The sequence below is a fragment of the Falco rusticolus genome, chromosome 3 (assembly GCF_015220075.1).
Source record: "Falco rusticolus isolate bFalRus1 chromosome 3, bFalRus1.pri, whole genome shotgun sequence".
Classification (NCBI taxonomy): domain Eukaryota; kingdom Metazoa; phylum Chordata; class Aves; order Falconiformes; family Falconidae; genus Falco; species Falco rusticolus.
In genome coordinates this window covers 76,368,296-76,392,774 of record NC_051189.1, presented here as the reverse complement: position 1 = coordinate 76,392,774, position 24,479 = coordinate 76,368,296, and the positions used below count along the sequence as shown (strand labels likewise).

The 24,479-nt window shown below is 42.1% G+C and overlaps 1 protein-coding gene and 1 long non-coding RNA gene across 3 annotated transcripts in view; both read right to left on the bottom strand.

The window, feature by feature from the left end:
- The window catches only part of GALNT1 (polypeptide N-acetylgalactosaminyltransferase 1), a 92,480-nt gene extending 92,154 nt beyond the window's left edge, over nt 1-326 (bottom strand). The window contains exon 1 of one of the 2 annotated variants that reach the window (XM_037379979.1): nt 112-326. The gene's annotated coding sequence lies outside the window, so the exon portion shown is untranslated. The remainder of the gene's footprint in view (nt 1-111) is intronic. The other variant, XM_037379980.1, reaches the window with a different exon arrangement.
- A 5,421-nt stretch (nt 327-5,747) lies between these two features.
- LOC119144326 lies at nt 5,748-24,381 on the bottom strand. The gene is made up of 3 exons (XR_005103060.1): nt 23,783-24,381; nt 18,392-18,570; nt 5,748-8,993 (listed from the first exon to the last, which is right to left on the bottom strand). It is a non-coding gene; the product is annotated as an uncharacterized LOC119144326 (long non-coding RNA).
- Between the last annotated feature and the right edge of the window lie 98 nt (nt 24,382-24,479).

Below are 24,479 nucleotides of genomic sequence, written 5' to 3'. Positions count from 1 at the left end.
CCCCGCCGGCGGCCGGAGGGGGGAAGAAGCCCGACGCTGCCCTTCCCCCGAGCCGCGGGGCGGCAGCGCGGAGGGGAAGCGGAACCCGAGGCGCCCGGAGCCCGCACTCACCTCGGCCCTCTCTGCCGCTGCGGGGCGGCCGGCGGAGGGCGGCCGGCCGGCCGGTCGCTGGCGGGAGGCAACGGACGCCGCCGGCCCCGCCGCTGCTGCGCCTGTCACCGTGCGCCCGGGGCGGAGAGTCCCGCAGGGTAAATCCTCCGGGCGGCGGCGGGGACGGGCACGAACCGCGCACCGGCCACTCGTCGCGGCGGCCGCTACCTCGCAGCAAGTTGAGGCGCGGCCGCCGTTGCCGTCGCGCAGCCGGGCTGCCGCCGGCGGCCGCCGCCGCTACAGCCGCGGGGAACCGGCGCCTCCGCTCGCCGCCTGGCTCCGCGGACGGGGAGGTAGCGCCGCGCCGCCGCCGCCGCCTCGGCCCCCCTCTTCCTGCGGCTGCCGGGAACCGCGCTCCGGGCGCAGCGGCGCGGTCGCACGGAGCCCGGCGGAGGCGCCGCCGCCTCCCTCAGCGCCCCGGAGCCCGCAGCTGCAGCCCCCGGCGGCGCCCGCTCCGCATGCCCCGCGCCCCACCGCTGCCGCCGGCGGCTCCTGCCCGCCCTCCCGCGCGCGCCGCTGCCGCGCGAGCCCTCCTCAGCGCCGCGGCTCCATCACCGGCGCGGGGGCGGCGGCGCGGGGGGGCGGGCGCAGGGAAAGGGGCGGTCACCGCCCCGGCGCGCGGACACGTCCCCCGCGCGCCCGCCCCGCCCCGCCGCTACCCCGGATGTGCGGGGGCACCCGGCGGCGCGGGGAGGGACGGACCGTGGCGCGCGGCCGGCGCGTGTGCCCGCCCCGGTACGGCGGCGCTGGCGGCCGCCGGCAGCTCTGCCCCCCCGCCCCCCCGCCGGGCGCGCTCGCCTCGCCCGGTTCCCGCCAAGGAGGCGGGTGCGCGCGTCGCGGGCCCGCGCCCCCCAGCCCTGTGGCGGCGCGGCGGGCGGGCGGCCGTGCCTCGCGCGGGGGCTGTGGCTCCGCACGGGGCGAACGGCTGGTGGGGCGCGGGCCGGTGCGGTGCGGGCACCCGCTGCGCCCGCCGAAAGGAGGTCTGGGGGCCCGGGGCTGAGCGAAACGTCGCGCCGGGCCGTGCCAGGCCCCTCCGAGCGGTGCCCCCCGCGCCAGGCGCTGGCCGCGGGCGTGCGGCCCGTTGCAGCATCGAAGGGTGACAGTGTGCCCTGTACCAGCGTTTGTGTGCAGGGGTTATTTTACACAGCTGGGAAATCACTTCCAAACCCCCCTCGAGACATATTTTGACACTTGAATTCTGGGAATTGTTTTTCCCTACTCTTAAATTCGGCTTTTTAAAGTTTATAGATCAAAGATTGTGTGCCCTCTTTAAAAGGTCCAACTAGCAAAGTTTTCAGCGAAGGAAACGCTGGGGTTCCTTGACGAGTGAATCTTAAAGTCTCTGAAATGATGTATAGTTTTAAAGAGGTATTTGTTTACAGAACCCAAAACCCATGCTGTGCTCATTATAAACATATTTAACAAGTTCCTTGGCAGAAACCCTATATTCTAAATACAATTTAAACGTGGAAAGGAAAAAAAAATAAAGACAGTGTGCAGACCAAGTTAGGTGAGTGCCGAACACTGCTATATCGACGGGGTTTTTTTGCTGGTGCTTCCATTTATTTCTCTCTTCAAAGCTGTTTCTGTTCAGATGCTGACTCGTTCTAGTCCTTTACCCACCACACACTTGCAGCTGCCACTACCCCTATGGTATTTTTATTTTGTCTAACCCCAAGATTCATTTTCTTACTCTTTGCCACATACGCAAGTGCTCCTTGCTCCTGCCTCTCTCAGAAGTAACTTAGGCCTTTTTCTAAAGGCACTTAGGTTTCCCAGCCATTCCTTTGGGACATTTTTTCTTCAGACAAACCCAGCAAGTTCCGAATCCTTGTGTGCCCCCACAGACCTGTTGAGGATGAGTCCTTGGTTTGCTGGGCAGAGAGCATACAGAATCCTGTTTCTCCATGTATTTTGATGCACGCATATTTTGACAGCTGTATACTTGCCTACTTTTGCAATTGCTAAAGAAGATATTTCAGCCCCAGCATCTCTAAGCAGGATGAGACAGGCAGCAGCACAGTGGTTGCACTTGGACTCCATCTGCCTGTTCCTCCCTCGCTGGGGACAGTCAAAAGTGGATGATGGATTCCTGAGGAGAGGAGACATCTAGCCAGGGTAAGCCAAGGAATAGACTAAAAGTGGCTTTGACTAATGTTGACTGACGTAGTTCTAGTAAAAAACATTTTGAAAAATGCTAAAAATTGTAGCTAGGTGACAGAGTAAACATGCGTGTAAAAATACCAAGGTAGCCAATGCATAAACAGTAGGACAAGGAGGCATTCTTCGCCCAGCGCAGGACTCGCACATGTGTTCACCCTCAATGAGCTGAATGGGATTCCTTGTGTGCTTAAACAACTTCAGTGTTTGAGCTTTGCTGTATTGCTCAGCTGATACATTCACCAGGGACTGCGTACTACAACAGGCAGCTTCCCTGTGAGCGGTAACACACGCCAGTGCAAGAACTATAGAGCTGCCTTCATTTAGCATTTATAGGCTGGGGATTGACTATGTGTGTATTTATACACAGGCAGGTAATATAAGAAGTATCAGGCTTTCCTATGCCAAAAATGTGTGTTTTCAATTTATACTAAAAAGTTTTAGGAAGAACGATCTATTGTATGCAAGCAGTTTACTGCATGCAAGCAGCTTAACACTTGTTCTGTTATGATTGATGATGCTATAGGACATATCCCAAATCCCCATGGTGGAGTATCTTTATGACACCTCAATTATCTATGCTATTGCATTGCAACCAAGTCCAGGAAACTCACTTAACAAAAATGTTATCAATTTTGTGAAAAGAAGTCAGTGTGAGACATCTAGATACAGCCAAAGACACTTTAAGAAGCGATATGAATTCACTAAACCATGTAGATAAGAAGATGTAATTTTGGAGTAAGTGTACATTCAAACATGTAGTCTGTAATTTAAGGACTAAGTTTATAGCATTTGTATTAAGAGAAGTATATTGAGATTCAGATTTATGGATTGTGGAGCACTACTAAGTCAAGTTTATAAAATTATTATTGGAGGGATATTTTAAAATATGTACATCCCCAAGTCATGAGAACAAATAGATTTTAAAAATCTTTGTGATGGTTTGTAATTACAGTCAATGCTATTGCTATCCTTCTGATTTCATGACACTCTCAAATTGCTCTGACATACATACTGCAGAAAGCTGGGGGGGGAGGGCGGGCAGGATTTCTAGGATTTCTCTTGCTTTGGTTACATGTTTGTCCAAGCTGTGCCACTCCTCTGATGTGCCCAGAACCCCACAAAATACCAGGTCTGGGGAAAACAGCTAGTATACTGCAGAGGGGACCCCGCTGTGTAATTTGTACTGTAGCAGGTACTAACTGGCACAGTTTCCTACATCGGTCTCCATCCTACATGCGCAGCCCTCCTACAGCTGCAGAGAGGTGAATTGACCAGGACAAATGCCAAAGCTGCCAGGCTCAGGGTAGATGAGGAACTGAAGTTCGAACTACCTGCAAGGTAAACAGAGGCACCAGGTGCCAGATCCCAGGGGATGTGCAACTGTAATTCGTGTCAGCAGCATGGCTTAGTGTCATGAGGACAATAGCCAGGAGCAGCCTTGCCAAGGAATCCTCACAGAACTGGGATTAAAACATTCCCCAGCTGAAGCAGGTCACTGTGTCAGAGTTTGGCAGTTCACTGCATTGGAATCTGAAGCAGCATCCCATTTGAACGGAATACAAACAAGCAGTATCTTAATAGAGGTCATTTTGCACTCATTCAGTATTTTAATGGCATTTTAAAAAGAAAACCTTAGAAATAAAAAGTATACTTACGTGCCAGATACAATCCACTTTGTAAAAAGAAAGGAATGTATAAGCACTGTCTTCACATCAACTTTGGGGTAGGGTTTGTCCCATCAGAGCTAATTGCCAATGAAAAAATTGGCATTTATTGTTCAGGTTGTTACAAAAGGTGTCATAAAGTAACTTTATTGTAGCAAATGTTAAACTATATTTGCATTATTTCCATCGCATTGTCTTTGTTTTACAAGCTGTCTGCAATAGCTGTTCTTGGAAGGTCTCCAACAAAGCATTCTCTTTGGGGCTACTAACTGCAAATAAGATTAAAGCTTAATATGTCTGGTAATCAGTTTTCTTTTAATGAGTGCAATTTGATTTCTTATGGTCAGCTGGGATCCCATGTATCCTCATCTCTTCTGTTTTTCAACTTGCTGCTTTCAATAACCCAAAAAGGCCATTTGCCAACAGATGTCCTTTCACCACTTTTCCTGAATTGGAGTGTCATCTGAGAGGTAGTCATAGATGGCTTCTACTCCAGAATCCAAGACTTCAGTCTATTAAATGTGATGACTTCCTTTTTTCTCCAGCCTGGGCAAGAACAAAGCACTTTATGTTCTCCATTTGTTCTGCTGACATGCAATGAATAAAGATGGGTAAAGCTCATTTGCTCAAACCAAGCAAACAGGAGCAGATAATCTCTGTGCTCCTCACCTATACCACTGCTTTGCTCCAAGAGAGCTGTGACTGTACTAGGTGATTTTTTCTTCATAACAATAAAAATCCCCTTTGGGGCAAATGGCAAGCAAGAAAAGGAGAGCACCATAAGAACTTGTCTATCCTTCATGAACCTAATCTCACCCCCCAGCTGATCTGATCTCACCTCACTTGTAAGGGTGGGAGGAGGGAACAGCTGGGATCTGTGTTGGTACCCCAGAGGGGAGGGTAGAGCACCTTCTCAAGTCCCAGGGTGCAAGTGTCCCAGCACTCTCATGCCATGGATGCTCCCTGAGCCCATGAGTGCCCAGCTCTTGTCTGCTTTGCTCCTTTGCTGGGGAAGAGTAAGAGCAAGAACAGGTCTCCTTCACCCCATTCCTTCCCTGTATTGGGCTGCAACTGGGACACTGTCCTGTATCTGAGGAGAAAGTTAAGGACAGAAAACCAGTGACACAGGACTGGCAAAACTGGACTTAGGTAAGCCTAACCCTACAGATATCATGTGAGTTTGACAACCTGATAATTACTGAATCATTTGGTACCATGTGCAAGCTGAACAGCAGCTGCACAGTGTTACTGCCATCTATGCTGCAATATTGTACCACAGAAGGGTCAGAAGTTGCAGGAGACCATGCATAATGAAGGAACGCATTTGGTAAAAGAGAATGCTTTTGGCAACTCCTGCAGTGTCTTTTTTCAATATTCCTAAAAAATCATCTTGATGATACTACATTTTTTCTGTTGGGGCCTACTTGGAGCAAACCGCCAGAGGCTAACGTTGTCAGCGTGTTAGTTCCTCATCAGGAGCTAGTTTCTCAAATCCCAGCCCTTAATTTTTCACTTCTGTTAACTCTCCTATGGAAAACAAGCTTTAGGACAACATCAGAGCATATCGGTATATTCATCAGTTTGGTTGTCAGAGGTCCAAGATGATATAAAACAAGTTTGCCAAGGAAGGAGGTTGCTTCTAGGTATAAACATTGCAAAGAATGTAAACACCAGTTTTCAAAATGTTAAAAATGTTTTGGCAGGTATGAAAGTGCTTCCATTTCCATCTGCATTAAACCTGGAGCTTATTCATCATTCTTACACAGCCTGTTGTTATTTCATATGTTGTAATTTCTTTGGATACTTATTTCTAAGTTTGTTACAGAAAAAAGAAAAGCGTATGTTTCTAGCATATTTCTGTTACAGCAATGACATGTTTCAATATATTACAAAACACTTAATCCACAACTACAAAATGTGGATGTTTAAACCACGAAAGAAAAATAACTATTACACTTCATTCAAATACAGGTGTGACCGAAAGGACTGACAATTTATCAGAAACAGCTCTAGCCTTTACAAAGTGAAAGTGACTGGTCCTATTCTGGAAGAAATATGAATGAGCTTTCTCCCAAGAAAAATAGAAGCGGCTGAAGGCAACACAAAGGTATAGTAAACCTCTAAAAGATGAAGTCTCTATTTTATTTTTACCAGAGTAGCTTTATGTTATGGATAAACAAAGACAAGATGCAATTTTATGTAGCCATTTGAAAGTTCATAAGCCTGGTTAAAGCAACTTTTCTCAAGCAGTCTTAAAAACAACAGTAAAACTAGCAACTAATTTTTTTTTTTTGTTTGCCTGATATACTGTTGCGTCTACACAATAGTAAGGTCTGTCTAACACCATCCGTTCTCCCTGCAGATGGGATCCCAGTGTTCTGATTTCAGCAGGATGTTTTTGTCATTGACTTAAAAACAATAAGTGATTAAAGCGAGAGCAGATACTAAATGTTTTCACATAAAAGCCTGTCACAGATTACTCACCCAAATGCTTCCATCTATCCTTCACTATTTACCATCGCTGTTAACACAGTGGGTCAGCAACATAATTTTTTTGCCAAATGTGAAGCAAGGCAATCTTGTAGGGGATGCCTGAGGCCGCTTGGAAACCACTTGCTTGAAGGAAGAGGAGGTACATTCTGAAAAGGGACTGTAGAAGTGGCACCCGAGGGCTTCAACTTTGTACTTTGGTGGCTTCTTCAATAAATAGGCTCTGTTTATCACATACAGAATAGCAAAGGACAGGAAATGGGCTTCCCACAGGCAGGTCTGCAAAACGAAGGTACCGTCTGCTCCACACATCATAGATCAACCACAATAAAAAGGCTGAATTCATCAGTGTAGAGAAACACTGCATCCTTAAATTATGCCTTCAGTGACAACTGAATAGTCCATTTGCCTTCAGCAGGTTTCTAGCGGAGTCAATGATTGGAACTTAATAAACAGTTATGTTAGAAAAGCGCTATTTGTTATATATATGGCTTGTGAAGCACAAGCAGCAAAAGCAAGCAGGAACATTTCAGTTACAAGTGGCAGGTAAAGGAAGTGGACTGATGTGATAAAAATACACTACTTAACACTCACCTTTCAGGTAAAGCAAGCCCTTAATAAGTATTTGGTAGGTTTTCCCATTAATCTGGTGCTCCTACATTATGTGCGTTAATTAGCATTCCCACATGTTACTTCCAGCCAAAAGACTCCACCTATAATCTAGATTCCAGTTTTATTGCCCAATTAATGTTTTAAAATAGTCAACACCCACTGCAATTCAATGATTTAATTACATTTACCATTTACCTAAATGACATTGCAAATGAGCCACACCTGCACAAAGGGATGGTTTGGGTCAAACCAAAGGTCTGTCTAGCTTCATATCCTCTCTCTGACACCCCCTGAACTGGGTATCCCAGAAAAGATTACACGGGCCACTATAAACCCATGGTGGCACCTCTCTGGCTTCCAGCTGAACTTGGGTTTAGTTTCTGTTTTCAATAAAAAGGTGATTTGCAGTTCATTTTTTTTCTACAACTTGCAGAAGTCTGCAGAGGCAGTAATCCTGAAGATCATCCTCATCTGGGTCTCCACTTAAATATGTGCTTAATTGAAATGTACTGGCAATACTTAATTGCTGCAGGTGAGCTTTGTAGACATGAAAGCTGCTAGCAAAAGCAAAAGGCAAGTCTTAATTCAGTTTCTCCCTTCTGATCTCACCAGACCATAGGGATTCGCATACTTTCCCTAGGGTTTTGATTTCTGGAACCAGTGGATGACATGTTGAGGGGGCCAAATAATTTATCCAAAGTATAAAAAGGCTTTGCTTTAAAACCAAGGAATAATCTGTCACTCAGAACTTCTTTGCTAACAATTGTTGAGTATTAGGAAATTGTCTAACGTTCTTAAAGCTCCATTCTTATTCTTAAATCCTATTACCCCACAATCTCAAACTATATGCAAGTATAAAATACTTTACCTAGGATACGTTTGAGTAATAAGGGTATTCTAACAAGTTTTCTTCTGCCTTGCTGTGTGGAAATGATTTTGGATATTAGTACATTCACTGCCTTCCTTCTAGAGTTGCATGGATTTTAGAGCAGGTGGACAAAAATCACTTTGTCTGGAGCTGTTTTAAAGCTTACTGCAAGATTCCTGAATCCTGCACCAGAACCAAGCACATCATGGCTGAGCACGAGCCCAGCGTGGAGGGTTAGAGGAAAAAAAAAATATCCAGCACCTCAGGGTCATACTTGGCAGCTGCTGTTTCAGCCCTAGAGGTACAGCAGCTGCCACAGCCAAACCAACAGTGCTTGGAATGGACAAAATAAGGAAGATCTGCCTGAACTGTTGATCTACTTCTCCTTCCCACCTTGTGGCTTGCCTGCATTTTTTAACTCTTCCTTTATGCAGTGCAAATAGTTCTACCTGGAGAGTAATCTTGTGGATCCAGGAGAAAGGCTGTTTTCTTCCCTATTACGCAATACAGCCACAGAAACCTCCCCTCCCTTTCCCCCAGCCCCACCCAAATATTACATTGTTAACTTAAAAAGAAGCTGCATTATTTCTTGGATATATACTCAGAAATCCTAGCGCAGGTGGATAATACAGAAAGATTATTTCATCAAATGTAACAAGCACAGAGACTGTGCAAGCAATGAGTTAGACGCTTTGGAGATGAGAAAAAGATGTAGTATATAGTCTAGAACCAGCACAGCAGCATTGAAGTAAATTCAAGTATTTAATTTTATATGAATCTACTTTCATACCTTTATTTTCCTCCAGTCTTCTATTTAAAAAAAAAAAAAAAAAAAAAAAGAGAGAAAAAATATTTTGACTTTCCAGAGTGCCATTTCTGAGATGGTATCCCATAATGCAAAAGGGAAAAGTCTGCAAGCTTTCCAGTGTAAGTGAGCAGCAGATGTGTCCAGTAGAGCTCAGTAAGTAGGTATTTCCAGAGAGCTTAGATAAAGTGCTTAATACAATGCCCAAATACCACAAGTCCCAGTGGGATCTTGAAGGTTGCTGTAGAAGAGACAATGGAAGAAAGTCAAGGACAGTGCAAGAATGTGATGTTTCATTTTCGAACTGTTCCGAAGTCCAACAACCTTTGTGTGAACCTGTCAGTCTGGCAAAGTCAACAGCAAGATGCAGCGTGTGGCGGTGGCCATGGAAGGTAATATAGTACCTGCTCAAGGTTATAAACTGCATTCCACTTGCCTGGTACTAATTCTGGGGCCAATCACTTCCATCAGAGTCAAGAGTAAGCACAGTATCATAATTTCCTAAATGTTGTTTTAAAGTTGCTCTTTTGCATCTAAACAAAGTCTCTCTTTTTGTCTGCTCATCTGAATGTACACAAGATTTGAGTATTATTGAGTGTTTGGAACACTGGCACTTCAGTCACCGCAAGTCTTAGGTAAGTAAACATGTTGTACATCCACCACATTTTTAACCCAAGGTTCTCACAGCTTTTGCTGATGCCACTGTCTCAGTCCCATTCTTGTTAGACAAACAGCTACACATATACCAAGGATGGGGGACACCACACTGAATCCAAACTAAACTTCATGTGACCCTGTAAAGCAAGTTACCCCTGCTTTTAGAGAGGCAAACTGGCATCTTGCCCCAGGTAGCAAAGCAAGTCAATGACATCGTGCCAAAAGGATTCAGGGTCTTACCTCCCCTCCCACTCCTGTGCTTCATTATTGGGTCATGCTCCTATTTTATTACACGCATCTCCCTTTTCACTATAGCATACCACTGTTCAGCACAGTTTTAAGAGTAAAAGTTTCTTTTTGATTTGAAATGTCCTTCTTTGGATAAAGAGAATGCTTTGCATAAAAAGAAAAGTGTTTTCTTTGAAGATACACTCCTGTCTTGGAAAGTAAGTGTTAAATCTGTCTAGCTGAATATGGTCTGCATAGTTATTCTTTCAGAGTATGACTTCATCCATAGCACACGCACAGCCCAGAACACAGTAAATTATTCTCCCTGAAAATTCCTTTCATTACTCTCAGATTGTTAAACATCACCTAGTGGCAAATTGGTAACTGATGTCTGTTGTCTGAAATTGATTTGCAGGCTTATTCCTTTTGTTACACACTGGGGTCTCTTACCTTTTGTGTCTACAATGTAACTAAAGATGCAAATAGTTTAGGATGCAGAGAACATTATGGTAGCTGATTTGCTTTTTTCTAAACTTGTATTTATTTACTTTTCAAAAACAGCTTTTTGTGTTGCAAACAATGCTCATACACACAGTTACACATCCTCTGGTATTACCTCAGCTGCAAAATACAATTTTCTACCCAACCTTTGATGTGGGACTTCAGCCTCGTGTACAGCCAACTTCTGCCCATAGCCACTCTGACTTTGCAGAGGAGTGACCTTTTGAAATTAACACTGTTTTATTCATTCAGTATCACTACTCCAACTAGTTGAACAGTATCAGTATGATCTGAGGCCTCTGAAAGGAAAAGGTTTAATCAGAGACCCTCATTCAGTCTTTGGGAGCATTCTTCAGAAAGACAATACAGGCTTAAAATTGATTTCTTGCAGAACCTCTGAGTGGCTGCTGTGAAGAACAAGGAGACGGCATTGATATGAGTCTCATGAGGAGAGTTGCTTTAGCCTGAAGAATGCTGGAATTCCCCAAAGCTGAATGGTGATGAAGGTAATTACCGGAAAACATAGGCAATGTTTTGATGTTTCTGCTGTTGCCTTTTCTTCCTGGCTTTTGGGGTTGTTTTTCTGTTAGTTCCAGCAGTAAAGCCAGCATCTGCAGTTTGCTGCTGCCTACTCAGCTAAGCAAGTAGCAAGCATTACACTTTGGTTATGGCGGATCAGGCCCTTAATCCGAACAGTACTGTCCATAATGAATCAAATAACCTCCTGGGCATTTCTCTTACATATGGCACAGTTAATTACTTTCAAATAAATAACTTCCATAGGCACAAAGTGCTGCACTGCTTCTAACACCTGAACAGTGAACTCGGTCACATATTAAAACAGAGGAAATGCCTCCCTTTCTAAATTTCTTCTAGCTATGCTACAAATCAGCCACAGTTTATATTTCTATTAAATAGGCAGATTTTCCTTCCCTCATGTGTCCAATATATTTTTGCTTGGTTGCTCACCTTGCTAAATCCCAAACAACAGGCCCTGATGTTCTGAATGGCACTTTTATTAGGATTATTGTTCTACAGGCACTTCCCTGGAAATCTGGTTGAATTTTTAGATGAGTACAGATACAGAGGTAAAGAAAATAAATGTACAAAACTGATTATTTCTCCATTTGAAAACTAGTTTTCCTGCTGTTCTAGACAGATGGAGAGGAAAAAGATGGTACTTAATGAGGTGGGACATATTGTACTTCTTGACAGCACTGCTGAGCCAGAATACCATTTTTTAACATGAAAACCAGTGCAGTAGATAATATGCCTTTCAAACACAGTTTTAAAGTGAAAACCAATACACAAATCAACTCATCTCACCTAATTTTCTCATAGCAATGATAGACTAGTTTGGTTTTATTGCCTACATTTGTATTTATTACTGCTCCCTCTTCATCCCACTTCCCACCCCTCTCTTTTTTTCTCAAAAGAGAAAATAAACAGATGTTAGCAGAGTAACCCTTAAGATAAAAATACGTAAGAAACCATGCATAATCTCCCATGAATTCCTGCTAAAGGAATATGGTCATGCACTGTAAGCCTCATACTGACCTCTGGTCAGTGTGGGACATTGTTTTATACTACCAGAATAGAAATGCTGTTCTAACTAAATCAAAAAGATTACAAAGTTTATAAACTTAGAAAGTTGAGAAATTCTCTGCTGGCAAGGTTAAATTATCCTTTGTTCTGAAACTAAACATTGAAGCCATCTGGGAAGAAAAAACCCCAAAGTGTCAATTATCTAAAATGAGCTTGTGCTTTACATATAGCTTATTAATAAATACATAATCAGACCACATCAATTCTACTGAGCAAATCCAGCCTGCAGGAAGCTTATTTTAGGCATGTGATTTGGGAAGCATGCAGAAGAGAAGGCTCATCCAGAGCTGGAGCAGTCATTTGGAAGAATGCTGTTAACTCGAATGGATGTCAGAGGACTCTGATGGCTGACAGTTGGATACCTTTGGCTGTCAGCATCGTAGTCAACCAAAGCTGTGGTTTTCTACACTGAACTCCCCGCTACCTAGAAGTCCAAGTTACCTTGACTATCAGTGTTCATCATCAGGTTGGAGCATTTACTATCCGAGGTCTATAATCCTTCCACTCTCAAAAATCCCAATGGCTGTAAGACTCTTTCCAATTAAGACCAAATCATACAACCCCTGCAGCAGTACTCAAAAATGTAGTTTTTGAAATTTCACAAATCCAACTCAGATTCTTCAAATGTAATTTTGGAGTCATTCTAATTTAATTGTTGCCTTTTGCCTCAGAGGTTTTTTTGTGCCTATGTGCTTGAATTGAGCATTTTCAAGCCAAAACCTAAAAGCATTTTGCTGTAAGTAACAGTAGATGTTAATGTAAAAGCTAATGGAGATTGTGCTTACCACTGAATAAGGCACAAAGGAAAATAACAGCCCCAAAGAATTTACCATCTAAGGGCTCATTAAATTCAGTGGGACTACTTCCAAGATTAAATGAACACTTCTGGGCTAAGTACTTGTGAGATCAGTTTCATTTTGCAGGCATAAGATACAAAATTGCCCCTTGAGACTGGGAGAATAATTCTGCGTAACAGGAGGCATGTACTCACTCTTACTATAATCTATAGCAAAACTTTAATGATTGTAGGAGAGCCCTCTGAATTGCTTTTACAATACACTCACTCATATACACTTCTATATACGTACATAAAAGTTTTATCTTTATATATATATATGTGACTTCCAGTTACATTAATATTAAAATCTTTCTATATTCATACATGTATTAAAATCCAATCTATCACTGCTGAATAGCATATAATACGAGCATATATAAGCTTACAAAGCAAGACGGTTAGAAGACAGGAAGCCTTTCATAAAGGCTGCAGCTTCATTCTCATAAGACATTAGAGGTCCCAATTCCAATTTGAGAATCTCATAATCTTATTGAGTATATGAAGTAACTCCTCTGCCTAGAGGAATTCTATCTCCAACTACGGTCAATTGAAAGTTTTCCTGAGCTTCCAAGAAAAATCAGCCCAGGCCTTGCTGCATCCAAACAGAAACAATTCAGACAAGACTATGGTGTCCCTGCCGATGCAGGGGGTTGGGTCTGGTAGTTATATATTTTAAAGCACCAGATAATTCAGATTCACCAATAAAAGGAGAAAAACAAAAAAACCCACACTCAACTAAACCTATTTCTTATGTGGATTATATCAGATGTAGCAAAATTCCCTCTTTCCAACCTATGGTACAATTTTAAACAATCAGATTTTATGAAAGTGAGGAAGTAGATACTGACCACTGCTTTGGAATTAGCCAGGTTAACATTCTCGCAAGGTATCAGGAATTAAACCTAGAAATTAGAAGGGATTATGATCTGCAAGAAACCCCCTACATCTCACCATGCTGTTCAAACTAGTTTCTAGTATTAATATTGAGCTCCTACCAGGTTGGTTTTTTCGTTTGTTTTAACACTAAATTCGGATTTATGCAAACATTCCTGAAACAGGATGAACTTATTATATCTTTTTAAGTAGGAGACTGAAAACTGCCTACACGCCTACAAAATCATCATTGCTCTATCAGTTAAAATTACACCCCATATTGCTCTGATTTAATCAAAAGCCAATCTTCTCAAGTTATTAAAAAAGCCTAGCTTCTTAACATTAGCTAATACCAACATTAAACAAACAAACAAAAAAAGTAATAGCTGATCCAAGAATTAAGGAAAGTGTGAAAAGGAAAAATTATCTTAATTTAATTGGAGTAGACTCCTTTCTCCAATAAATAAAAAGAAAATATTGGCAATTTTCAACAAGCATTGGCAGAGCACACATTAAGAAAATCATGTACGATTTCATCATGGTAAAAGTAAGATAGCATCAATATTTCAGATTTTGTAACATCTGTTTACAGTCAAGACTTTTTTTCTGAAGTACTATAAATTGGCAATTGTTTATCTACAGTAAGGGACTCAATTACTGCTACCCCAGATTATGTAATAAGCATATTCAGTAACTGAGATAATTAAGCAATAAACATATACTTTGAGCTACAGCAAAGCCTTGCCAGCATTAATTCTGCCAAATCAGAAGACATGCACACACTGCAATGTCATTTATTTGCACTTCATTTCTCAGTACTTTGTCCTTCACTGTTCACTTCTGTAATGCTAATGTACTATTGCTTTGGAAATAATTAAAATTATAGTCTGACCGCATGCAGCTTGAAGAAATGAGTGCACGACCTTCAACACTACACAGAAACACATACATGCCTGATGACAAGGTTATGCAGCATTAGAGAAACCACTACATGCAAACTTACACACATTATAAATGTCAATACTCTAACCAAAATTTTGAAAGACAGATTTTCATTGCACAAAGATGTGTACACTACAAGCTTACATTACAGAAACATAAGTTTTAAAAAGTGTCCCTCAGAATCTCAATTTAACCACCAACATTTGTCTCCAGCCTTTAAATACGTCAGGAATATTCTTTATTTCCATTAATTTTTCATGCTTTTTTTTGTAGGCCCAACACCTAAGCTGCTAATGGTTGCCTTTGAAGGCCTAAACCTCCTTAAGTTTACTAAATCCATGGGAGAGCAAAAATGCTTCACACCATCAAACTTGCATTATCTAACATCTCTTAGAACTTGCTAATTAGGAGAGACAGAACGTCACTGCAGATTAATGCACCTTCTTTCACTTTGAGCACCTGAGCTGAACCTAATCTGCACAAAAGTGACTAAAAATCAATCTAATCTGACAGTGGTGAAATTATTAGGTATAATTATATGCATTCTCAGATCCTTAGCTGGAGAAGACAGATTCCTTAGAACCTTTCAAGAGGGGAATTTAAATTATATTTGTAGGGGTTTTTAAAATCAAGATCATGCAGAAAACATTTGTTTTCAATCATAAAAGGTGATAAGACAGTATCTTTTGCTCATATCAGCCCTTAATATTTGCTACAGGAAACAACAAACCCCCATGCCAGAACTGTGTTGGAGGAAGGAAGGAATTGGGGGAAGGGAAAAAAATCCTTGAAAAGTACTCAGCAGCACCATTTTTCATTACCTGAAAACATGCATTACATTTTTTAATGAAGGGCTCCTCTCTGTTAAAGGGGCAGAGAACTTAGCTTGCTCAGACAATGAAATAATTAGCAAAATTCCTTTTTTGCAAGGGGACATATATATAAATATATATATATATATATATACACACACCCCTAATGCAAGCAAGTAAACTCGGCCCTTTTGCCAAACTCAGAGCAACGGACATGACCAGGAGAGCATAACCCTGACTTGAAGCTACTTTTTCCTCTCACTCAAGTTTGCTGAGCCATATTCAACTACAAATTAGGAAATAAAAAAGGCACTACAACTGGCTGACTCACCTATTTTTTGTTAATAATCTCAGCAATAACACAACACTAATCAATGCTGGAAAAATATAGTTTGTTTAAATACTAATCATGCCTATTGAAAAGATTCAAATGGGTTGCAAATTTTGTACTGTACAACATGACATACTCAACAGCACACAGTTAATGTTCTTCATCAAAATCTTTCTTCAAGTGGTAAAATGCATCCATTTATAATTCCAGTATTTCAAAAATGAAGACACAGATGAAATCATTGTATTCTGAGCATTAAAAAACACAGCAATTCTATGCATCAGAACTAGGAATGTAATACTGTATTTGTATTTGGTGAGAATAGTTTCTCATGTAAAAGAGAATCACATTGTTTGCTACTACTGTTGTATTTTTACGCCCACAAGCACATGGGCAGTGGAAATCCAGTTGATACAATCTATCTGGATTTGCAGAAGGTTTACAAAACCTAAGTACCTACCAAAAAAACAATTAAAGTTCTTGCACAGATAGAGAACTTGTCAAAAAATAGAATATAATTGCCTAAAAGAGTTAGGGAAGTAGACTCCTGTCCTGGGACTCCGTGCTGCTCATTGTATTTATAACCAGCTAGAAAAAGGGTGTAGCAAGGTGGCAAAAGCTGCTGATGCTAGTTCATTATTTAGCATAGTGAAAGTGAGGGCTCATAATGAAGAACTACATACAGACCTTACGTGACTTACTAAACAGGCAATAAACCACCACAGGAAATTCAATATAGATAAATACAAAAAGGTACACAGGAGAATAAAGCTGTCCAAATTTCAGATATACAATGAGTCAACCAGTATCACTCAGAAAGAGAGACCTTCAGGTTAGGACAGACAGATTATGGAAACATAAGCTTGGTGCGCAACCATAGTCAAGGAAAGAAAATAACTTACTCAAAAAGGAAATTAGAATAAAACAGAGAACATCCCTTTGCTACCTATAGAGTGCCTGCATCTTAAACACTGCATGCGGTTTGTTCCCTCCATCTGAAAGGATGTAGAGCTGAAAATGTTCCAAACAGGGCAACAAGGAGAATCCAGGCATCACCTTCCATATAAAAAGTAGCTAAGTAAGCTAGAACTCTTGAGTCTGGAAACAGAAATGTTTAACACTGAATAAAGGAAAGGTCTATAAAGTTTTTAGTGGCAAAGGAGAGGATGGATCTCTAATGTCTCTCCAAAAAACAAGTGCCAAAAAGGACCAAATGTGGCTAGAAGGGAGTCAGGTTCAAAGCAAGGAGGAGGTGGGTCTTCACACACATGACTCAGCTGCAAAACTTCTGGTTGTGGGACACCATGAACACTAACAGCTCAGACTTGTTCCAGAGGCATTGGATGAATTTACAGAACTGGAATCTACCAAGAGCTACTAAACACACAGAAACCATCTACAGAAAAGTATCGTCTTGCGTAGTTGCCCTGTTTGTACAGTCTTCCCCACACATCTGCTTTCAGCTCCCGCTGAGGATGATGTACTGGGTTGAACACTCTGACCCCGTACCACTAGCCTCACATTCTCACTTCTCTGTGTGAAAGCACATCCCTTTTACAAATAACGATGGAATAGACAGTCACAGAAAACTGAACTGGAAAAATCCTTGAGAGGTCATCTAATCTACACTTCTGTCTCTTGGTAGAATCAACTGTGCACAATCTTTTGTGGCAGATGTCTAACCTGTTTTTCAAAACCTTCAAAAGCAAGCTCTTCAAGTGTGAAGCTGGCCTTCTCTGAAAAAAGCTCTTTGTAATACAATCTGAATCTTCCTTGCTGCAAAGTTAATACCTTTATTTCTTCATTGTTACAGATACAGAGAGAGATGGTCCCTCCCGCCTTGCAGTGGCCTTTCATATCCTTGGTCTTATCTACCAAAACCCAGAAAGAAAACACAAGCCCTCAAAAATTGCAGTAAAACTAATCATTGAAAGAAAAAAAACCCCAAACCACCAATGCCCCCCCCCCCTTTCCCCAATACCAAAATTCCTCTACATAGTACCCATTTGAGTGCATCACAGAAAGTAACAAAACAGATCCTTCCAGTAGGGCCATTACTAGTACAAAAAATAATAGATGTATGTGTGGAATATGGTTAAAGAATGGCCTACACTGCTCAGTGAAATGAGTTCATCTAACAGGCACAGAGAACTGTTCTTCCTTTTCCAAAGAAATCTCCTCCAGCCCCCTTCTCCTCCATATGCCACACATGTAACCCAAATTCTCTATCACTCTTCACAGATTACAATTCCTAGACCTCAGAGCATCCTCTTACTCTCTTTAAGAAAGATAGGAAAGATTTGGAGACAGTCCAGAAGTGTAATGCCCAAAGCTAGACATAGCATTCAAATTGAGCTTAACCAAAGCTTTGACAAGTGAAAGGATTACAGCATGTGCCTTGCAGGCTTCCTGCATGTGTGACGTGTGTGTTTCAAGGCACTGTGATACCGCTGATTCATATCCAGCTCATAATTCACCCAGGCTTTGCAATGCCTTCTGCTGCAAACTCATTTTTACCCCAGCCCATGATTTATGTAGTTCCAATTATTTTCAATTTTTTCTGTCTTGTAGAACACTTTTTACTCAAAAAGAGACGATGTTTTTTAGGAACATCACAGAAATTACACTGTTGCTAAGCAGTATCAATTTGCTTCTCTTGGTCACCTCACATGGACTCTAGGGATTTCCCAGGATCAACAGATGAGACTTCAAAATCACTAGCTATAGAAATAAAGTATGAATTTGTGCTTGTCTGTGCTGGTTTATTTATACATACATTTTCAAAAAAACCCCAAACAACAAAACCAAAACCGGAAAAAACTTTTCTCTAAATTCTAATCTTATGCTCCTACCATCTCCTCTTGGCTTGGTATCATGTGCAAATTTAGTCAGGTTTTTTTCTTGTCTGTCCCATCATCTGGTTTGCACAGTAGCAACTCAGCAGAGCAGAGACCTTGGCTAAGACACTGAGTGCGATTGCAGTCCGAGTAGTGCAGCACCCACCACAGTGGTTTATCTAGCATCTGAATTCCTAGTTTGTATTTGAAGAAAAGAAAAAAAAAAAAAAGGGGGAAAAAAAAAAAGAAATGAGGCTAACAAATAACCACCAAAGTCAAGATGTTATCAAGCAGACATTACATATTGGTTTCACTTTGCATCTTCATCTTTTGGGCTTTTTTTTGCATCAAGAAAACAATAGTGAGCAAAGCAGATAACATTCACAAATGGCCCACTAACACTTAGAGATACTTTTGGCAACGTTAACTTACTCAAATTTATAACCAAATTGTAATAAAAATACCACAGCCTTAATCTACAGGCAAACACAAAATCACTATAAAACTGAAAGTGCTGTAGTACTAGAAGACTTGTTCTAACAAGCAGTGATGCATGAGCTAATCCCTATGAGCAATTTATTCAGTGACTCCAACCCCTGTTCTGTTAATGAATTCAATGGGACATTTTTATTTCTGTGAATTTATTCTTTATTTAATTATAAATAAATTAATTATATGACCATGCTCAGTCTCCAGATTGCTTGCAAACTATCTGCCATCCCACCAAGATCTTATGTTCATAAATCAGATTACTTACTCAGCTAATCCACATTTTTTTCAGTCTACAAACCTACAGCATTTTCAAGGTGGTTACTGCATTAAAGATTATGCAAATGAGCATCATGACATTTTTATCTTTCTCAGCTGAGCATTTCATAAATCAAGAACTTGTTCACATGAATAACTGCAGAAAACATTAATCAGAATCTGAATGCAAACTAAATAGCGAAATTAACCCATTTTCACTTTCAAAAAGATGAAATCTAATATGATAAATTAATTCATAAATCTTTTGAGATGGTGGGTAAATATGTTAAATATTGCATAATAAATAATTATCCAGGATATACAGAATACAGGGTTCCATTAACTGCACAATGGCAAATTTCTTTCTTTATTCTGTTTGCGTACACTGTGGAAGTTTAAAATCAAAGTCAAATACTACATGTCAGTGTTTTTTCCAGTGTAGAACTCTATTTTACCATAGTGAAATCTGTATTTAATATAACTTTTGGGGTTAGATTTCCCTTGCCTACACAATATTTTGGTCAAACTTGCCAGACACAGCATTGCATACAATTTTTGGTCAGAAGGTAACAACACTGATAAATGGTAAATGTGCTGCCAACATAACTTTTCTGAGTTAGTAGCAAACAATCCAAATGAAGTAAGACTAAACTGCAAACAGAAAACCACTTTGACTCTTCTCTTACAGCTCATTCTGAGGTGTCAAATTCATCACATTTTAAAGTAAACTTCAAGAAGGCGAGGCTACTAGAAAATAGGCACAAAAGGCATTTCTAAAGACCCTGCTTCTCTTTTCGCATTACTAAGAATACAGAAATGGCTTTTTCAAAATTTCTAACAGGAAGATTGCATTGAAAGTTACATACTTGATGTGTGCAGTAAAAAGGCCTTTAATATTACAAAAGTAGTCTCCTTAATCCAAAGTTCAAATTCCTATTTTAAAGGCATTCAACATTATATTTAAACAAAGCTAGTGCAGTGCCTGCAGCTGCAAATTGCAGGGAACAAATGCAAATCACAAGAGTTCACACTGCAGGCTCTGAAAAGTCATCAAAGCCTCCAAGTACTTGTAAAGAATAATGTACAGAATGCCACCAGACCTCACAAGCTACCCTGCAGGAACCCATTGCTTTTTACCTGATAGAGCGGTGAAGCTAAGAACTTCAATCCCTTCTTTTTCCAGAGTCTCTATAAAAATGCAAATGACACCCAGTAGACACATACACAACTAAAAGAAAAGGTGTTTGTTTTATTTTTAAAGATTTTAAAGCTTAGAAATTACAGCACAAATTGCATCTGTGCAATGCTGCTAAAAATGCATAAATTAACAGAAAAGTCATCTGATACTGTTGCCAGGAAATTGTAATGGTACAAATTACTATGTAACCAACGCTAGGAGACATTTCTCAACTGCCACAACTTCCTACATTGAGCTCAACCTACCATCTAGTGAAAAGTTATCCCCACTTTCTAGATACAGAAAAAGAAAAAAAAAGAGAGAAAAAAAAAGCAGAAAGAGGTTATTTAAGCATGTAAAACCTTAATTTTAATTCAGTGGTATACAGAGGGATTATATATATTCTCTTGCACCATTTTAATTAAATTTATTTATTTAATTAATTATAATTTAAATACCTAATAATCTTACAAACTGCAATATGGCCAACGAGTGAAGCCACATACAATTTCATTTTTAACCTGCCCATTTTTCTGGTAGTATAGAAGTATGAAGAGTAGGAATGCTGAAAACTAAACAGCCAGGTGGGATGTAAATTTGGTACTCAGGGAGATTTAATTTCAAAGTTTGGAACAGAATAAATTCAGTTGCAAAGACCAGCCTTTTCCTTTTGATGGAGCAGAAGAGTACCAAAGCATTTGATCCAAAAGCATTCAAGGTATTTGCTCCCACACATCCTGAATGTGGCAGTCTGAGAGTGTCCCACTGCTACCAGCCGCTCTGCTGGGCTGGTTCACCAGTACCCCTACAAAATGAGCTGGCACAACTCTCTACTCACTAGGAAGCTGCTCCCAGGGCTGGGCCCAGCAAGGAGCAGCTCTGACACAGCTTATGCTCTCCCAACCATTTCTTGCCTACAGATCTTCTCTGTCAGCTGTCCCTGCATCTCCAAATACACATTACTAAGGTTCATAATGGTGGGCCATCCTCCTCCATTTCAGGTCAGTCCTTGCTGTCCCGGCAGCAGATGTCATGCCTCCCAGCCTACAACAGAGCCACCTGCACAACAGAGCTCTCCCATGACTGCTGTGGCTCATGGCTACAGCATGCACAGGGGCAAAGCATGGCTGCCAGGGGCCTCACTCTCTCTACTCTGCTTTATTCTAAGTAATGCTAAAGATACTTCTGCTGGTTTTCAAAACATTTTCTTCTCTCATCACTTTCTTCCTCCACTAAGATAAAAAAAAAAATTAACCTTAAATTATCCTAATCATGAGGCCCCCACCACCCTTCATAAGCCTCAACAACTTCACACTGGAATAATTCCCTCTGCATTATGAGAAAACTATCATTAGTAGTCAATTTTTATCCAGACAAAGGGGGAAAAAAGAACCCCAAATAACAAAACCAAAATGCTGCCTCACAAACCTACAATAAGAGGCTGAGATCTTCCCTAATTCAGCAGACTGCTGTATTTTTCCTCACATATTATTGAAAAAAGTAGAAGGGGCCTCTCCAGTTCACTGAGACTATTACTAACAGGCAGGTGGGTAACTGCTCACATCACAAAGTATGCAGGTCTGTTGCTGAGCTGTATTTAATTGTCTTGTTAGCAAGGCAGCATATAAAAAAAAAAAATAGACCTTGCAGTACTAGTGAGGGAAATGGTGTTCAGCTTGAGCCAGGTTCAGAATGAAGAGCAGGAAAAGCCAGGTCACACCAAGCCAGACTAGCAATTGCCATTTGCACTTCTTCAGGCAAGCCCTCATCCATCTCACAAAGCAACTGCCCACTGGAGTGTGTAACAGGAACCTAGCAAGACATATATTGCACTTACTCACCAGAACGCCATCTCTTAATTTTCAGCAGGGCTGGGTGTGGACAACCACTCAAGAAGCGGGGAAAAGGCAGCCTTGCAACTCCATAGCCCTTCCTACATCCCTCATTCTACTACTCATCTCCTGCAGACACTCTCACCATTTACACTGCCATTATTGCTATTTTCCAATGAGTTGTAGGCCTTCTGGGATTGTAAAGCATTTGGTACCATGTAAAATTGCATTGTACTTAGTATTGCTGCAATACACACGGGCCTTGTAATTTTGTTTTTAGTAAACTGATGGATAAAAATGGGTACAGATAAGAGAATGCCTGGCTAAGTGCTATTTAAAAACTTTCACTGATGCAGCACTTTAATTCTCTGCATGATTCACATGCAACATCTACTTTGCAGCAGCCTTGAAGATGCTCCTCTCAGTAAAAATATCCCTATGATAAGGTATGCTTTCTTTTTTAATTGGGCATGCCTGGGAGCTGAGCACACAGCATGTGCATGGGAAAGAGATGGCATGTAGCTCTGGGAATGAAAAAAAGGCTGAGTAAGACAAGAACAATGCTTTGAACGCACAGAAAAGCAGATCTGGCTTTGTCAGGAGACATGACTCCCCTGCAATTCCCAGTGCCCTTGCCAATTACAAACTCAGATCACCATCTTGAGCATGTGATGGGAGGCTGTCATCTGAAGTGAGAAGAAACATACTGCATAGCACACATCAGCCTAAAACAATCACTAAGGGTAAATACAATCGCATGTACCAAGCCAGCTTGGCAATGCTGCTGCCAGCCTGTGTGCTCAGACAGAAAGACAGTGACTACAGTTGGGAAGGAGATGGAACTTGGATGTTTGTATAAGGTCTAAGGTCTTGGTTACAACCCTGGCAAGCAAATTTTGTCTTGCTTTAGTGCTATATACACAGGTGCCTGGAACATAGCCTGGAAGTCCAGGCTTTTGTCTTCAACTTTTTTTCAGGCCACCTTCAAAGCTTTTGTTTTACACAGCACTGCCGGGCACCCCTACTGTGACCAAGCTAAGTCCTCATTACAGCACCGTCTATAAACGTGACCTAATTTTTATGCCTGAGTATCAACTTCTTGGACCTCTGTCTTTCCACAAGGCATGCGCTGGGGCAGGATCTCATACAGCTGCAGCTAGAAACCCAGTAGTCAGGCACTGCATAGAAGCAGCTGAAACAGGTATAGTAGTAAGTTGACCGTATGTTGAATGCAGGTCTATACAAGCATAAAAATGCTAAAACAAGTTTTATTAGTTATCAAGCGGCTAGAGAACTGCCTGCACCCCATATTACCACCAACCAGTTCTCTGGGCTAGGGTATGAAACAGCACAGACAGCAAGAGGCCTGTGAAAACGCTTTGGAGCACAGTCTGAATCATCACTGTTTCAGTATGTTGCTCTGGTGCAAAATAACTCCAGATTCCAACAAGAGGAAAAATTGCTGGACCAGGTCATGTCAAAACAGAATGGAACCAAACAAATCTGTAACAGTATGAATTACCCAGCAATACATTCACTATCAGCTATCTGTAGTCATATTTTGAGATCTTTAGTGACAACTGTCGTTACTTGAAACTTGCATTTAAAAAGATCACAGCTGAAGTGTGGACAGTCACATAGAACACTCACCAGTAGGCTTCTCAAAGGTCATGGTCTTAGAACTGAAAGGAGCAATTAAAACCAGCTGTGTGCTCTCTCAAGGCAACTGGGAAAAGCTGGCACACTGGAGACTCAGAGAGCTTTCTTGCAGTCTGTAAGTGTTCGACATAAACTTCACCTCACTTCGGGCAGGCTTAAGACAGCCATTGCCTGCAAACATGGCACCATACCCCAGCGCTCACGCTGTGGCGGGCGAGGCGAGGTCCCCCCATCTCCCACACTGTATGTCGACTGAATGTCGAGTCTTACAGGTTTTTATTTCACACTTCCCAAATGACTGTGCACTGCACGACCCCAAGGCCTCCGTGACATACGGGACTCGGCGAGCGCTGCCCGCCCGCTGCCGCCAAGGGCTGGCACACCCGAGGCTCGCCGCGTTTCGTCACCTCCCACACACGGGGCCCGGCCGGGGCCGCGCTCCGCCGCCGCCAGCCCTCCGCCGGGGCCCGAGCTGCGGTGAGGGGGCGGGCGGCTTCCTGCGAAGTCCGCCCCAGCTGCCAGAGCACCGCGCCCGCAGCCCCAGGTGCAAACCCCTCACCGGCGGAAGCCAAACCCCCGCGCCCGCCGCCCCCCCGACCACCCTCCGCAGGCCCGGCGCGGGGGAGGGGCAGGCCCGCCGCCGCTACTGCGCATGCCCGCCCGCCCGCCGCGCCGCCAGCCAGGGCCC